The following is a 15,741-nucleotide window of genomic DNA, read 5'->3' as shown; positions in this document are numbered from 1 at the left end:
AGCTGAATGGAGTGAAATAGAAATCAGTTTTGTTTTTTTAATTTTCTTTTCTAAGTTCACACAACTCGGTTCTGAAACACTGTAGGTGAGAACACCAAATTTATTTAAAAATACTTCCATAAGAGGTGGCTTACCGTTCTTCTAATATATTGAATTATGTCTTGTGAGTGAAATGCATTTGTTAAATTCAACTCTAAATTGAATTTTCATCTCTTTCCTGGTCGTTGTAATTCTCATTTCCCTTATTCATGCATGGTATTGCTTTGAAATTCTGCAAAATACCAAGTGCTTATTTCATTATGAGACGAAGCATTCTAAAGTGAATAGGAGTCTACTCTTGTTTTTAAACTGTATTTAACATTTTCTTGAAGAAATTAAATTCTATAAGTTTGGAGCAAATTTGAGGTACTGCTGAGATTTGAACTCAGGATTTCCTGTTTACGAGACAGGCGCTTTAACCACTAAGCCACAGAACCTCTTTGTTCTAAGGCGATTGAATAATTCACTTAGTTGCATTATTGGTTTTCAATGCCTTCTGTGGAGTCTTCTTTTTCTGTGTTATTACGTTAGACATAAAAGAATTCCCCATCACTTAAGAAGAATACCTAAGTCTTTGTTAAAAGGTACTCATAAAAGTAGATTACATTTTTGAGTGTTTCACAAGTTATTATTGTAGAGGATTGCATCACTTTTCCTCTTCAACTCCATGGTTTGATTTCCTATTTATCTTCCTCTTTGATATACCCTTCATTTTACATTCACAGTCTAGCTTCTGTCATCTTGAAAATACTCTGAATTTTATTTAGTATCAAGATGAATTGTTCAATAGTAAGCTGATTCAAATTTTTCATTTTTAAATTATATCAAAGGTTCATCTAATGAAAATAATCTGTTATTTAACTATGAAAAGAGAAAGGTGCTGCTAAGAGTTGAAGTTAGGATCTCCTGTTTTCCATAAAGACACTTTAACCACCTAGGCCACAGAACCTGCATCACAAACTTTACTGGATCTGATAACAGAATGGAGTGCAATAGAAATCTCGTTTTTCAATTTTCTTTTCTAAGTTGATACAACTCTGTTGTCAAACACTATGGGTGAGAAGACCAAATTTATTTTAGAATACTTCCTTAATGAGTGACTTACCCTACCTATAGAATATAAAATTATGTGTTGTGAGTAAAATGCATTAGTTAAATTGAACTTTCAATTTCTTTGTTGTCTCTTTCCTTTTCTTTAACATTCTCTTTTCCCCTATTCTTTTATGGTATTGGTTTGAAATTCTGCAAAACACAAAGTGTTTATTTCATTTGGAAATCAAGCATTCTAAAGTCAACAGAACACTACTCTTGTTTTTAAACTATATTTAATGTTTACTTGAAGAAATTGAGTTTTAAAAGTTTAAACTAATTCTTAAGTGTTGCTGAAATTTGAAAACAGGACTTCCTATTTATGAGAGAGAAGCTTTGACCACTAAACAAGAGCACCTACTTATCTTACAAACTATGAATAGCTGACTTTGTGGAGATGACTTGTCCTCACTGCCTTCAGTGCAGTCTTGTTTATCTGTGGTGAAATGTTGAACAGAAAAGCATTCCCCACCACTTAAGAAGAATACCTACATTTTAGTTAAAAAGTACTTAGAAAAGTGGATTACATTTTTGTGTGGTTTACACATAATAATTGTAGAGGAATACATCAATTGCCTTCAACTCTAGGGTTTTAGTTCATATATACCTTCCTATTTGATTTACTCTTCCTTTTACATTCAAAGTATTGCTTCTGTTACCATGAAAATTCTCTGAATTTTGTTTAATATTAAGATGAACTGTCTATTAGTAAGATGACTCAGATTTTTCATTTTTAAATTGTGTAAGTGAACATGTCAGGAAACTGATCTGTAATTTAACAATTAAAATATGAAGGTGCTGCTGAAATTTGAACTCAGGACCTCCTGTTTACTAGACAGGCGCTTTAACCAGCTAAGCCACAGCACCTGCATGACAAAGTTCTATGAAATAGTTAGCTGAATGGAGTGAAATAGAAATCAGTTTTGTTTTTTTAGTTTTCTTTTCTAAGTTCACACAACTCTGTTCTGAAACACTGTAGGTGAGAACACCAAATTTATTTAAAAATACTTCCATAAGAGGTGGCTTACCGTTCTTCTAGAATATTGAATTATGTCTTGTGAGTGAAATGCATTAGTTAAATTCAACTCTAAATTGAATTTTCATCTGTTTCCTGGTCGTTGTAATTCTCATTTCCCTTATTCATGCATGGTATTGCTTTGAAATTCTGCAAATACCAGGCGCTTATTTCATTATCAGATGAAGCATTCTAAAGTGAATAGGAGTCTACTCTTGTTTTTAAACTGTATTTAACATTTTCTTGAAGAAATTAAATTCTATAAGTTTGGAGCAAATTTGAGGTACTGATGAGATTTGAAATCAGGATTTCCTGTTTACGAGACAGGTGCTTTAACCACTAAGCCACAGCACCTCTTTGTCCTAAGGCGATTGAATAATTCACTTAGTTGCATTATTGGTTCTCAATGCCTTCTGTGGAGTCTTCTTTTTCTGTGTTATTACTTTAGACATAAAATAATTCCCCATCACTTAAGAAGAATACCTAAGTCTTTGTTAAAAAGTACTCATAAAAGTAGATTACATTTTTGAGTGTTTCACAAATTATTATTGTAGAGGATTGCATCACTTTTCCTCTTCAACTCCATAGTTTTATTTCCTATTTATCTTCCTCTTTGATATACCCTTCATTTTACATTCACAGTCTAGCTTCTGTCATCTTGAAAATACTCTGAATTTTATTTAGTATTAAGATGAATGGTTCAATAGTAAGCTAATTCTAATTTTTCATTTTGAAATTATATCAAAGGTTCATCTAATGAAAATAATCTGTTATTTAACTATGAAAAGAGAAAGGTGCTGCTAAGAGTTGAAGTTAGGATCTCCTGTTTTCCATAAAGACACTTTAACCACCTAGGCCACAGAACCTGCATGACAAACTTTACTGGATCTGATAACAGAATGGAGTGCAATAGAAATCTCGTTTTTCAATTTTCTTTTCTAAGTTGATACAACTCTGTTGTCAAACACTATGGGTGAGAAGACCAAATTTATTTTAGAATACTTCCTTAATGAGTGACTTACCCTAGCTATAGAATATAAAATTATGTGTTGTGAGTAAAATGCATTAGTTAAATTGAACTTTCAATTTCTTTGTTGTCTCTTTCCTTTTCTTTAACATTCTCTTTTCCCCTATTCTTTTATGGTATTGGTTTGAAATTCTGCAAAACACAAAGTGTTTATTTCATTTGGAGATCAAGCATTCTAAAGTCAACAGAACACTACTCTTGTTTTTAAACTATATTTAATGTTTACTTGAACAAATTGAGTTTTAAAAGTTTGAACTAATTCTAAAGTGTTGCTGAAATTTGAAAACAGGACTTCCTATTTATGAGATCGAAGCTTTGACCACTAAATAACAGCACCTACTTATCTTACAAACTATAAATTGCTGACTTTGTGGAGATGATTTGTCCTCACTGCCTTCAGTGCAGTCTTGTTTATCTGTGGTGAAATGTTGAACAGAAAAGCATTCCCCACCACTTAAGAGGAATACCTACATTTTAGTTAAAAAGTACTTAGAAAAGTGGATTACATTTTTGTGTGGTTTACACATAATAATTGTAGAGGAATACATCAATTGCCTTCAACTCTAGGGTTTTAGTTCCTATATACCTTCCTATTTGATTTACTCTTCCTTTTACATTCAAAGTATTGCTTCTGTTACCATGAAAATTCTCTGAATTTTGTTTAATATTAAGATGAACTGTCTATTAGTAAGATGACTCAGATTTTTCATTTTTAAATTGTGTAAGAGAACATGTCAGGAAACTGATCTGTAATTTAACAATTAAAGTATGAAGGTGCTGTTGAGATTTGAACTCAGGATCTCCTATTTATTAGACAGGCGCTTTAACCAGCTAAGCCACAGCACCTGCACAACAAAGTTCTATGAAATAGTTAGCTGAATGGAGTGAAATAGAAATCAGTTTTGTTTTTTTAATTTTCTTTTCTAAGTTCACACAACTCGGTTCTGAAACACTGTAGGTGAGAACACCAAATTTATTTAAAAATACTTCCATAAGAGGTGGCTTACCGTTCTTTTAATATATTGAATTATGTCTTGTGAGTGAAATGCATTAGTTAAATTCAACTCTAAATTGAATTTTCATCTCTTTCCTGGTCGTTGTAATTCTCATTTCCCTTATTCATGCATGGTATTGCTTTGAAATTCTGAAAAATACCAAGTGCTTATTTCATTATGAGATGAAGCATTCTAAAGTGAATAGGAGTCTACTCTTGTTTTTAAACTGTATTTAACATTTTCTTGAAGAAATTAAATTCTATAAGTTTGGAGCAAATTTGAGGTACTGCTGAGATTTGAACTCAGGATTTCCTGTTTAAGAGACAGGGACTTTAACCACTAAGCCACAGCACCTCTTTGACCTACGGCAATTAAATAATTCACTTAGTTGCCATTATTGGTTCTCAATGCCTTCTGTGCAGTCTTCTTTATCTGTGTTATTACGTTAGACATAAAAGAATTCCCCATCACTTAAGAAGAATACCTAAGTCTTTGTTAAAAAAGTACTCATAAAAGTAGATTACATTTTTGAGTGTTTCACAAATTATTATTGTAGAGGATTGCATCACTTTTCCTCTTCAACTCCATGGTTTTATTTCCTATTTATCTTCCTCTTTGATATACCCTTCATTTTACATTCACAGTCTAGCTTCTGTCATCTTGAAAATACTCAGAATTTTATTTAGTATTAAGATGAATTATTCAATAGTAAGCTAATTCTAATTTTTCATTTTGAAATTATATCAAAGGTTCATCTAATGAAAATAATCTGTTATTTAACTATAAAAAAAAGAGAAAGGTGCTACTAAGAGTTGAAGTTAGGATCTCCTGTTTTCCATAAAGACACTTTAACCACCTAGGCCACAGAACCTGCATGACAAACTTTACTGGATCTGATAACAGAATGGAGTGCAATAGAAATCTTGTTTTTCAATTTTCTTTTCTAAGTTGATACAACTCTGTTGTCAAACACTATAGGTTAGAAGACCAAATTTATTTTAGAATACTTCCTTAATGAGTGACTTACCCTACCTATAGAATATAAAATTATGTGTTGTGAGTAAAATGCATTAGTTAAATTGAACTTTCAATTTGTTTGTCGTCTCTTTCCTTTTCTTTAACATTCTCTTTTCCCCTATTCTTTTATGGTATTGCTTTGAAATTCTGCAAAACACAAAGTGTTTATTTCATTTGGAGATCAAGCATTCTAAAGTCAAAAGAACACTACTCTTGTTTTTAAACTATATTTAATGTGTACTTGAAGAAATTGAGTTTTAAAAGTTTGAACTAATTCTAAAGTGTTGCTGAAATTTGAAAACAGGACTTCCTATTTATGAGAGAGAAGCTTTGACCACTAAACAACAGCACCTACTTATCTTGCAAACTATGAATAGCTGACTTTGTTGAGATGACTTGTCCTCACTGTCTTCAGTACAGTCTTGTTTATCTGTGGTAAAATGTTGAACAGAAAAGCATTCCCCACCACTTAAGATAAATACCTACATTTTAGTTAAAAAGTACTTAGAAAAGTGGATTACATTTTTGAGTGGTTTACACATAATAATTGTAGAGGAATACATCAATTGTCTTCAACTCTAGGGTTTTAGTTCATATATACCTTCCTATTTGATTTACTCTTCATTGTACATTCAAAGTATTGCTTCTGTTACCATGAAAATTCTCTGAATTTTATTTAATATTAAGATGACTCAGATTTTTCATTTTTAAATGGTGTTAGAAAAGCATCTCAGGAAACTGATCTGTAATTTAACAATTAAAATATGAAGGTGCTGCTGAGATTTGAACTCAGGATCTCCTGTATACTAGACAGGCACTTTAACCAGCTAAGCCACAGCACCTGCGAGACAAATTTTATTGAAATAGTTACCTGAATGGAGTGAAATAGAAATCAGTTTTGTTTTTTTAATTTTCTTTTCTAAGTTCACACAACTCGGTTCTGAAACACTGTAGGTGAGAACACCAAATTTATTTAAAAATACTTCCATAAGAGGTGGCTTACCGTTCTTCTAATATATTGAATTATGTCTTGTGAGTGAAATGCATTAGTTAAATTCAACTCTAAATTGAATTTTCATCTCTTTCCTGGTCGTTGTAATTCTCATTTCCCTTATTCATGCATGGTATTGCTTTGAAATTCTGCAAATACCAAGTGCTTATTTCATTATGAGATGAAGCATTCTAAAGTGAATAGGAGTCTACTCTTGTTTTTAAACTGTATTTAACATTTTCTTGAAGAAATTAAATTCTATAAGTTTGGAGCAAATTTTAGGTATTGCGGAGATTTGAAATCAGGATTTCCTGTTTACGAGACAGGCGCTTTAACCACTAAGCCACAGCACCTCGTTTCCCTACGGCAATTGAATAATTCACTTAGTTGCCATTATTGGTTCTCAATGCCTTCTGTGCAGTCTTCTTTATCTGTGTTATTACGTTAGACATAAAAGAATTCCCCATCACTTAAAAAGAATACCTAAGTCTTTGTTAAAAAGTACTCATAAAAGTAGATTACATTTTTGAGTGTTTCACAAATTATTATTGTAGAGGATTGCATCACTTTTCATCTTCAACTCCATGGTTTTATTTCCTATTTATCTTCCTCTTTGATATACCCTTCATTTTACATTCACAGTCTAGCTTCTGTCATCTTGAAAATACTCTGAATTTTATTTAGTATTAAGATGAATTGTTCAATAGTAAGCTAATTCTAATTTTTCATTTTGAAATTATATCAAAGGTTCATCTAATGAAAATAATCTGTTATTTAACTATGAAAAGAGAAAGGTGCTGCTAAGAGTTGAAGTTAGGATCTCCTGTTTTCCATAAAGGCACTTTAACCACCTAGGCCACAGAACCTGCATGACAAACTTTACTGGATCTGATAACAGAATGGAGTGCAATAGAAATCTTGTTTTTCAATTTTCTTTTCTAAGTTGATACAACTCTGTTGTCAAACACTATAGGTGAGAAGACCTCATTTATTTTAAAATACTTCCTTAATGAGTGACTTACCCTACCTATAGAATATTGAATTATGTGTTGTGAGTAAAATGCATTAGTTAAATTGAACTTTCACTTTGTTTGTCGTCTCTTTCTTTTTCTTTAACATTCTCTTTTCCCCTATTCATTTATGGTATTGCTTTGAAATTCTTCAAAACACAAAGTGTTTATTTCATTTGGTGATCAAGCATTCTAAAGTCAACAGAACACTACTCTTGTTTTTAAACTATATTTAATGTTTACTTGAAGAAATTGAGTTTTAAAAGTTTGAACTAATTCTAAAGTGTTGCTGAAATTTGAAAACAGGACTTCCTATTTATGAGAGAGAAGCTTTGACCACTAAACAACAGCACCTACTTATCTTACAAAATATGAATAGCTGACTTTGTGGAGATGACTTGTCCTCACTGCCTTCAGTGCAGTCTTGTTTATCTGTGGTGAAATGTTGACCAGAAAAGCATTCCCCACCACTTAAGAAGAATACCTACATTTTAGTTAAAAAGTACTTGGAAAAGTGGATTACATTTTTGAGTGGTTTACACATAATAATTGTAGAGGAATACATCAATTGCCTTCAACTCTAGGGTTTTAGTTCATATATACCTTCCGATTTGATTTACTCTTCCATTTACATTCAAAGTATTGCTTCTGTTACCATGAAAATTCTCTGAATTTTGTTTAATATTAAGATGAACTGTCTATTAGTAAGATGACTCAGCTTTTTCATTTTTAAATTGTGTTAGAGAACATGTCAGGAAACTGATCTGTAATTTAACAATTAAAATATGAAGGTGCTGCTGAGATTTGAACTCAGGATCTCCTGTTTACTAGACAGGCGCTTTAACCAGCTAAGCCACAACACCTGTGTGACAAATTTTGTTGAAATAGTTAGCTGAATGGAGTGAAATAGAAATCAGTTTTGTTTTTTTAATTTTCTTTTCTAAGTTCACACAACTCGGTTCTGGAACACTGTAGGTGAGAACACCAAATTTATTTAAAAATACTTCCATAAGAGGTGGCTTACCGTTCTTCTAATATATTGAATTATGTCTTGTGAGCGAAATGCATTAGTTAAATTCACCTCTAAATTTAATTTTCATCTCTTTCCTGGTCGTTGTGATTCTCATTTCCCTTATTCATGCATGGTATTGCTTTGAAATTCTGCAAAATACCAAGTGCTTATTTCATTATGAGATGAAGCATTCTAAAGAGAATAGGAGTCTACTCTTGTTTTTAAACTGTATTTAACATTTTCTTAAAGAAATTAAATTCTATGAGTTTGGACCAAATTTGAGGTACTGCTGAGATTTGAACTCAGGATTTCCTGTTTACAAAACAGACGCTTTAACCACTAAGCCACAGCACCTCTTTGTCCTAAGGCGATTGAATAATTCACTTAGTTGCATTATTGGTTCTCAATGCCTGCTGTGGAGTCTTCTTTTTCTGTGTTATTACTTTAGACATAAAATAATTCCCCATCACTTAAGAAGAATACCTAAGTCTTTGTTAAAATGTACTCATAAAAGTAGATTACATTTTTGAGTGTTTCACAAATTATTATTGTAGAGGATTGCATCACTTTTCCTCTTCAACTCCATGGTTTGATTTCCTATTTATCTTCCTCTTTGATATACCCTTCATTTTACATTCACAGTCTAGCTTCTGTCATCTTGAAAATACTCTGAATTTTATTTAGTATCAAGATGAATTGTTCAATAGTAAGCTGATTCAAATTTTTCATTTTTAAATTATATCAAAGGTTCATCTAATGAAAATAATCTGTTATTTAACTATGAAAAGAGAAAGGTGCTGCTAAGAGTTGAAGTTAGGATCTCCTGTTTTCCATAAAGGCACTTTAACCACCTAGGCCACAGAACCTGCATGACAAACTTTACTGGATCTGATAACAGAATGGAGTGCAATAGAAATCTCGTTTTTCAATTTTCTTTTCTAAGTTGATACAACTCTGTTGTCAAACACTATAGGTGAGAAGACCTCATTTATTTTAAAATACTTCCTTAATGAGTGACTTACCCTACCTATAGAATATTGAATTATGTGTTGTGAGTAAAATGCATTAGTTAAATTGAACTTTCAATTTGTTTGTCGTCTCTTTCTTTTTCTTTAACATTCTCTTTTCCCCTATTCATTTATGGTATTGCTTTGAAATTCTGCAAAACACAAAGTGTTTATTTCATTTGGTGATCAAGCATTCTAAAGTCAACAGAACACTACTCTTGTTTTTAAACTATATTTAATGTTTACTTGAAGAAATTGAGTTTTAAAAGTTTGAACTAATTCTAAAGTGTTGCTGAAATTTGAAAACAGGACTTCCTATTTATGAGAGAGAAGCTTTGACCACTAAACAACAGCACCTACTTATCTTACAAAATATGAATAGCTGACTTTGTGGAGATGACTTGTCCTCACTGCCTTCAGTGCAGTCTTGTTTATCTGTGGTGAAATGTTGACCAGAAAAGCATTCCCCACCACTTAAGAAGAATACCTACATTTTAGTTAAAAAGTACTTGGAAAAGTGGATTACATTTTTGAGTGGTTTACACATAATAATTGTAGAGGAATACATCAATTGCCTTCAACTCTAGGGTTTTAGTTCATATATACCTTCCTATTTGATTTACTCTTCCATTTACATTCAAAGTATTGCTTCTGTTACCATGAAAATTCTCTGAATTTTGTTTAATATTAAGATGAACTGTCTATTAGTAAGATGACTCAGCTTTTTCATTTTTAAATTGTGTTAGAGAACATGTCAGGAAACTGATCTGTAATTTAACAATTAAAATATGAAGGTGCTGCTGAGATTTGAACTCAGGATCTCCTGTTTACTAGACAGGCGCTTTAACCAGCTAAGCCACAACACCTGAGTGACAAAGTTTGTTGAAATAGTTAGCTGAATGGAGTGAAATAGAAATCAGTTTTGTTTTTTTAATTTTCTTTTCTAAGTTCACACAACTCGGTTCTGGAACACTGTAGGTGAGAACACCAAATTTATTTTAAAATACTTCCATAAGAGGTGGCTTACCGTTCTTCTAATATATTGAATTATGTCTTGTGAGTGAAATGCATTAGTTAAATTCACCTCTAAATTTAATTTTCATCTCTTTCCTGGTCGTTGTGATTCTCATTTCCCTTATTCATGCATGGTATTGCTTTGAAATTCTGCAAAATACCAAGTGCTTATTTCATTATGAGATGAAGCATTCTAAAGTGAATAGGAGTCTACTCTTGTTTTTAAACTGTATTTAACATTTTCTTGAAGAAATTAAATTCTATAAGTTTGGACCAAATTTGAGGTACTGCTGAGATTTGAACTCAGGATTTCCTGTTTACAAGACAGGCGCTTTAACCACTAAGCCACAGCACCTCTTTGTCCTAAGGCGATTGAATAATTCACTTAGTTGCATTATTGGTTCTCAATGCCTTCTGTGGAGTCTTCTTTTTCTGTGTTATTACTTTAGACATAAAATAATTCCCCATCACTTAAGAAGAATACCTAAGTCTTTGTTAAAATGTACTCATAAAAGTAGATTACATTTTTGAGTGTTTCACAAATTATTATTGTAGAGGATTGCATCACTTTTCATCTTCAACTCCATGGTTTTATTTCCTATTTATCTTCCTCTTTGATATACCCTTCATTTTACATTCACAGTCTAGCTTCTGTCATCTTGAAAATACTCTGAATTTTATTTAGTATTAAGATGAATTGTTCAATAGTAAGCTAATTCTAATTTTTCATTTTGAAATTATATCAAAGGTTCATCTAATGAAAATAATCTGTTATTTAACTATGAAAAGAGAAAGGTGCTGCTAAGAGTTGAAGTTAGGATCTCCTGTTTTCCATAAAGGCACTTTAACCACCTAGGCCACAGAACCTGCATGACAAACTTTACTGGATCTGATAACAGAATGGAGTGCAATAGAAATCTTGTTTTTCAATTTTCTTTTCTAAGTTGATACAACTCTGTTGTCAAACACTATAGGTGAGAAGACCTCATTTATTTTAAAATACTTCCTTAATGAGTGACTTACCCTACCTATAGAATATTGAATTATGTGTTGTGAGTAAAATGCATTAGTTAAATTGAACTTTCACTTTGTTTGTCGTCTCTTTCTTTTTCTTTAACATTCTCTTTTCCCCTATTCATTTATGGTATTGCTTTGAAATTCTTCAAAACACAAAGTGTTTATTTCATTTGGTGATCAAGCATTCTAAAGTCAACAGAACACTACTCTTGTTTTTAAACTATATTTAATGTTTACTTGAAGAAATTGAGTTTTAAAAGTTTGAACTAATTCTAAAGTGTTGCTGAAATTTGAAAACAGGACTTCCTATTTATGAGAGAGAAGCTTTGACCACTAAACAACAGCACCTACTTATCTTACAAAATATGAATAGCTGACTTTGTGGAGATGACTTGTCCTCACTGCCTTCAGTGCAGTCTTGTTTATCTGTGGTGAAATGTTGACCAGAAAAGCATTCCCCACCACTTAAGAAGAATACCTACATTTTAGTTAAAAAGTACTTGGAAAAGTGGATTACATTTTTGAGTGGTTTACACATAATAATTGTAGAGGAATACATCAATTGCCTTCAACTCTAGGGTTTTAGTTCATATATACCTTCCGATTTGATTTACTCTTCCATTTACATTCAAAGTATTGCTTCTGTTACCATGAAAATTCTCTGAATTTTGTTTAATATTAAGATGAACTGTCTATTAGTAAGATGACTCAGCTTTTTCATTTTTAAATTGTGTTAGAGAACATGTCAGGAAACTGATCTGTAATTTAACAATTAAAATATGAAGGTGCTGCTGAGATTTGAACTCAGGATCTCCTGTTTACTAGACAGGCGCTTTAACCAGCTAAGCCACAACACCTGTGTGACAAATTTTGTTGAAATAGTTAGCTGAATGGAGTGAAATAGAAATCAGTTTTGTTTTTTTAATTTTCTTTTCTAAGTTCACACAACTCGGTTCTGGAACACTGTAGGTGAGAACACCAAATTTATTTAAAAATACTTCCATAAGAGGTGGCTTACCGTTCTTCTAATATATTGAATTATGTCTTGTGAGTGAAATGCATTAGTTAAATTCACCTCTAAATTTAATTTTCATCTCTTTCCTGGTCGTTGTGATTCTCATTTCCCTTATTCATGCATGGTATTGCTTTGAAATTCTGCAAAATACCAAGTGCTTATTTCATTATGAGATGAAGCATTCTAAAGAGAATAGGAGTCTACTCTTGTTTTTAAACTGTATTTAACATTTTCTTAAAGAAATTAAATTCTATGAGTTTGGACCAAATTTGAGGTACTGCTGAGATTTGAACTCAGGATTTCCTGTTTACAAAACAGACGCTTTAACCACTAAGCCACAGCACCTCTTTGTCCTAAGGCGATTGAATAATTCACTTAGTTGCATTATTGGTTCTCAATGCCTGCTGTGGAGTCTTCTTTTTCTGTGTTATTACTTTAGACATAAAATAATTCCCCATCACTTAAGAAGAATACCTAAGTCTTTGTTAAAATGTACTCATAAAAGTAGATTACATTTTTGAGTGTTTCACAAATTATTATTGTAGAGGATTGCATCACTTTTCCTCTTCAACTCCATGGTTTGATTTCCTATTTATCTTCCTCTTTGATATACCCTTCATTTTACATTCACAGTCTAGCTTCTGTCATCTTGAAAATACTCTGAATTTTATTTAGTATCAAGATGAATTGTTCAATAGTAAGCTGATTCAAATTTTTCATTTTTAAATTATATCAAAGGTTCATCTAATGAAAATAATCTGTTATTTAACTATGAAAAGAGAAAGGTGCTGCTAAGAGTTGAAGTTAGGATCTCCTGTTTTCCATAAAGGCACTTTAACCACCTAGGCCACAGAACCTGCATGACAAACTTTACTGGATCTGATAACAGAATGGAGTGCAATAGAAATCTCGTTTTTCAATTTTCTTTTCTAAGTTGATACAACTCTGTTGTCAAACACTATAGGTGAGAAGACCTCATTTATTTTAAAATACTTCCTTAATGAGTGACTTACCCTACCTATAGAATATTGAATTATGTGTTGTGAGTAAAATGCATTAGTTAAATTGAACTTTCAATTTGTTTGTCGTCTCTTTCTTTTTCTTTAACATTCTCTTTTCCCCTATTCATTTATGGTATTGCTTTGAAATTCTGCAAAACACAAAGTGTTTATTTCATTTGGTGATCAAGCATTCTAAAGTCAACAGAACACTACTCTTGTTTTTAAACTATATTTAATGTTTACTTGAAGAAATTGAGTTTTAAAAGTTTGAACTAATTCTAAAGTGTTGCTGAAATTTGAAAACAGGACTTCCTATTTATGAGAGAGAAGCTTTGACCACTAAACAACAGCACCTACTTATCTTACAAAATATGAATAGCTGACTTTGTGGAGATGACTTGTCCTCACTGCCTTCAGTGCAGTCTTGTTTATCTGTGGTGAAATGTTGACCAGAAAAGCATTCCCCACCACTTAAGAAGAATACCTACATTTTAGTTAAAAAGTACTTGGAAAAGTGGATTACATTTTTGAGTGGTTTACACATAATAATTGTAGAGGAATACATCAATTGCCTTCAACTCTAGGGTTTTAGTTCATATATACCTTCCTATTTGATTTACTCTTCCATTTACATTCAAAGTATTGCTTCTGTTACCATGAAAATTCTCTGAATTTTGTTTAATATTAAGATGAACTGTCTATTAGTAAGATGACTCAGCTTTTTCATTTTTAAATTGTGTTAGAGAACATGTCAGGAAACTGATCTGTAATTTAACAATTAAAATATGAAGGTGCTGCTGAGATTTGAACTCAGGATCTCCTGTTTACTAGACAGGCGCTTTAACCAGCTAAGCCACAACACCTGAGTGACAAAGTTTGTTGAAATAGTTAGCTGAATGGAGTGAAATAGAAATCAGTTTTGTTTTTTTAATTTTCTTTTCTAAGTTCACACAACTCGGTTCTGGAACACTGTAGGTGAGAACACCAAATTTATTTTAAAATACTTCCATAAGAGGTGGCTTACCGTTCTTCTAATATATTGAATTATGTCTTGTGAGTGAAATGCATTAGTTAAATTCACCTCTAAATTTAATTTTCATCTCTTTCCTGGTCGTTGTGATTCTCATTTCCCTTATTCATGCATGGTATTGCTTTGAAATTCTGCAAAATACCAAGTGCTTATTTCATTATGAGATGAAGCATTCTAAAGTGAATAGGAGTCTACTCTTGTTTTTAAACTGTATTTAACATTTTCTTGAAGAAATTAAATTCTATAAGTTTGGACCAAATTTGAGGTACTGCTGAGATTTGAACTCAGGATTTCCTGTTTACAAGACAGGCGCTTTAACCACTAAGCCACAGCACCTCTTTGTCCTAAGGCGATTGAATAATTCACTTAGTTGCATTATTGGTTCTCAATGCCTTCTGTGGAGTCTTCTTTTTCTGTGTTATTACTTTAGACATAAAATAATTCCCCATCACTTAAGAAGAATACCTAAGTCTTTGTTAAAATGTACTCATAAAAGTAGATTACATTTTTGAGTGTTTCACAAATTATTATTGTAGAGGATTGCATCACTTTTCCTCTTCAACTCCATGGTTTGATTTCCTATTTATCTTCCTCTTTGATATACCCTTCATTTTACATTCACAGTCTAGCTTCTGTCATCTTGAAAATACTCTGAATTTTATTTAGTATCAAGATGAATTGTTCAATAGTAAGCTGATTCAAATTTTTCATTTTTAAATTATATCAAAGGTTCATCTAATGAAAATAATCTGTTATTTAACTATGAAAAGAGAAAGGTGCTGCTAAGAGTTGAAGTTATGATCTCCTGTTTTCCATAAAGACACTTTAACCAGCTAGGCCACAGAACCTGCATGTCAAACTTTACTGGATCTGAAAGCAGAATGGAGTGCAATAGAAATCTTGTTTTTCAATTTTCTTTTCTAAGTTGATACAACTCTGTTGTCAAACACTATAGGTTAGAAGACCAAATTTATTTTAGAATACTTCCTTAATGAGTGACTTACCCTACCTATAGAATATAAAATTATGTGTTGTGAGTAAAATGCATTAGTTAAATTGAACTTTCAATTTGTTTGTCGTCTCTTTCCTTTTCTTTAACATTCTCTTTTCCCCTATTCTTTTATGGTATTGCTTTGAAATTCTGCAAAACACAAAGTGTTTATTTCATTTGGAGATCAAGCATTCTAAAGTCAAAAGAACACTACTCTTGTTTTTAAACTATATTTAATGTGTACTTGAAGAAATTGAGTTTTAAAAGTTTGAACTAATTCTAAAGTGTTGCTGAAATTTGAAAACAGGACTTCCTATTTATGAGAGAGAAGCTTTGACCACTAAACAACAGCACCTACTTATCTTACAAACTATGAATAGCTGACTTTGTGGAGATGACTTGTCCTCACTGCCTTCAGTGCAGTCTTGTTTATCTGTGGTGAAATGTTGAACAGAAAAGCATTCCCCACCA

At 31.8% G+C, this 15,741-nt stretch overlaps 11 non-coding genes across 11 annotated transcripts; all 11 read right to left on the bottom strand.

Moving 5' to 3' along the window:
• Positions 1-403: 403 nt before the first annotated feature.
• Positions 404-476, bottom strand: TRNAT-CGU (transfer RNA threonine (anticodon CGU)). Its single transcript has one exon. It is a non-coding gene; the product is annotated as a tRNA-Thr (tRNA).
• Positions 477-1,921: 1,445 nt separating this feature from the next.
• Positions 1,922-1,995, bottom strand: TRNAT-AGU (transfer RNA threonine (anticodon AGU)). Its single transcript has one exon. It is a non-coding gene; the product is annotated as a tRNA-Thr (tRNA).
• A 3,955-nt stretch (positions 1,996-5,950) lies between these two features.
• TRNAT-AGU (transfer RNA threonine (anticodon AGU)) lies at positions 5,951-6,024 on the bottom strand. The gene has a single exon. It is a non-coding gene; the product is annotated as a tRNA-Thr (tRNA).
• A 1,948-nt stretch (positions 6,025-7,972) lies between these two features.
• On the bottom strand, positions 7,973-8,046 carry TRNAT-AGU (transfer RNA threonine (anticodon AGU)). The gene has a single exon. It is a non-coding gene; the product is annotated as a tRNA-Thr (tRNA).
• A 430-nt stretch (positions 8,047-8,476) lies between these two features.
• On the bottom strand, positions 8,477-8,549 carry TRNAT-UGU (transfer RNA threonine (anticodon UGU)). The gene has a single exon. It is a non-coding gene; the product is annotated as a tRNA-Thr (tRNA).
• A 1,445-nt stretch (positions 8,550-9,994) lies between these two features.
• Positions 9,995-10,068, bottom strand: TRNAT-AGU (transfer RNA threonine (anticodon AGU)). Its single transcript has one exon. It is a non-coding gene; the product is annotated as a tRNA-Thr (tRNA).
• Positions 10,069-10,498: 430 nt separating this feature from the next.
• Positions 10,499-10,571, bottom strand: TRNAT-UGU (transfer RNA threonine (anticodon UGU)). The gene has a single exon. It is a non-coding gene; the product is annotated as a tRNA-Thr (tRNA).
• Positions 10,572-12,016: 1,445 nt separating this feature from the next.
• Positions 12,017-12,090, bottom strand: TRNAT-AGU (transfer RNA threonine (anticodon AGU)). Its single transcript has one exon. It is a non-coding gene; the product is annotated as a tRNA-Thr (tRNA).
• Positions 12,091-12,520: 430 nt separating this feature from the next.
• On the bottom strand, positions 12,521-12,593 carry TRNAT-UGU (transfer RNA threonine (anticodon UGU)). The gene has a single exon. It is a non-coding gene; the product is annotated as a tRNA-Thr (tRNA).
• Positions 12,594-14,038: 1,445 nt separating this feature from the next.
• TRNAT-AGU (transfer RNA threonine (anticodon AGU)) lies at positions 14,039-14,112 on the bottom strand. Its single transcript has one exon. It is a non-coding gene; the product is annotated as a tRNA-Thr (tRNA).
• A 430-nt stretch (positions 14,113-14,542) lies between these two features.
• TRNAT-UGU (transfer RNA threonine (anticodon UGU)) lies at positions 14,543-14,615 on the bottom strand. Its single transcript has one exon. It is a non-coding gene; the product is annotated as a tRNA-Thr (tRNA).
• Between the last annotated feature and the right edge of the window lie 1,126 nt (positions 14,616-15,741).

The sequence above is a fragment of the Pleurodeles waltl genome, chromosome 12 (assembly GCF_031143425.1).
Source record: "Pleurodeles waltl isolate 20211129_DDA chromosome 12, aPleWal1.hap1.20221129, whole genome shotgun sequence".
Classification (NCBI taxonomy): Eukaryota; Metazoa; Chordata; class Amphibia; order Caudata; family Salamandridae; genus Pleurodeles; species Pleurodeles waltl.
This window is presented reverse-complemented; position numbering and strand designations above follow the sequence as displayed.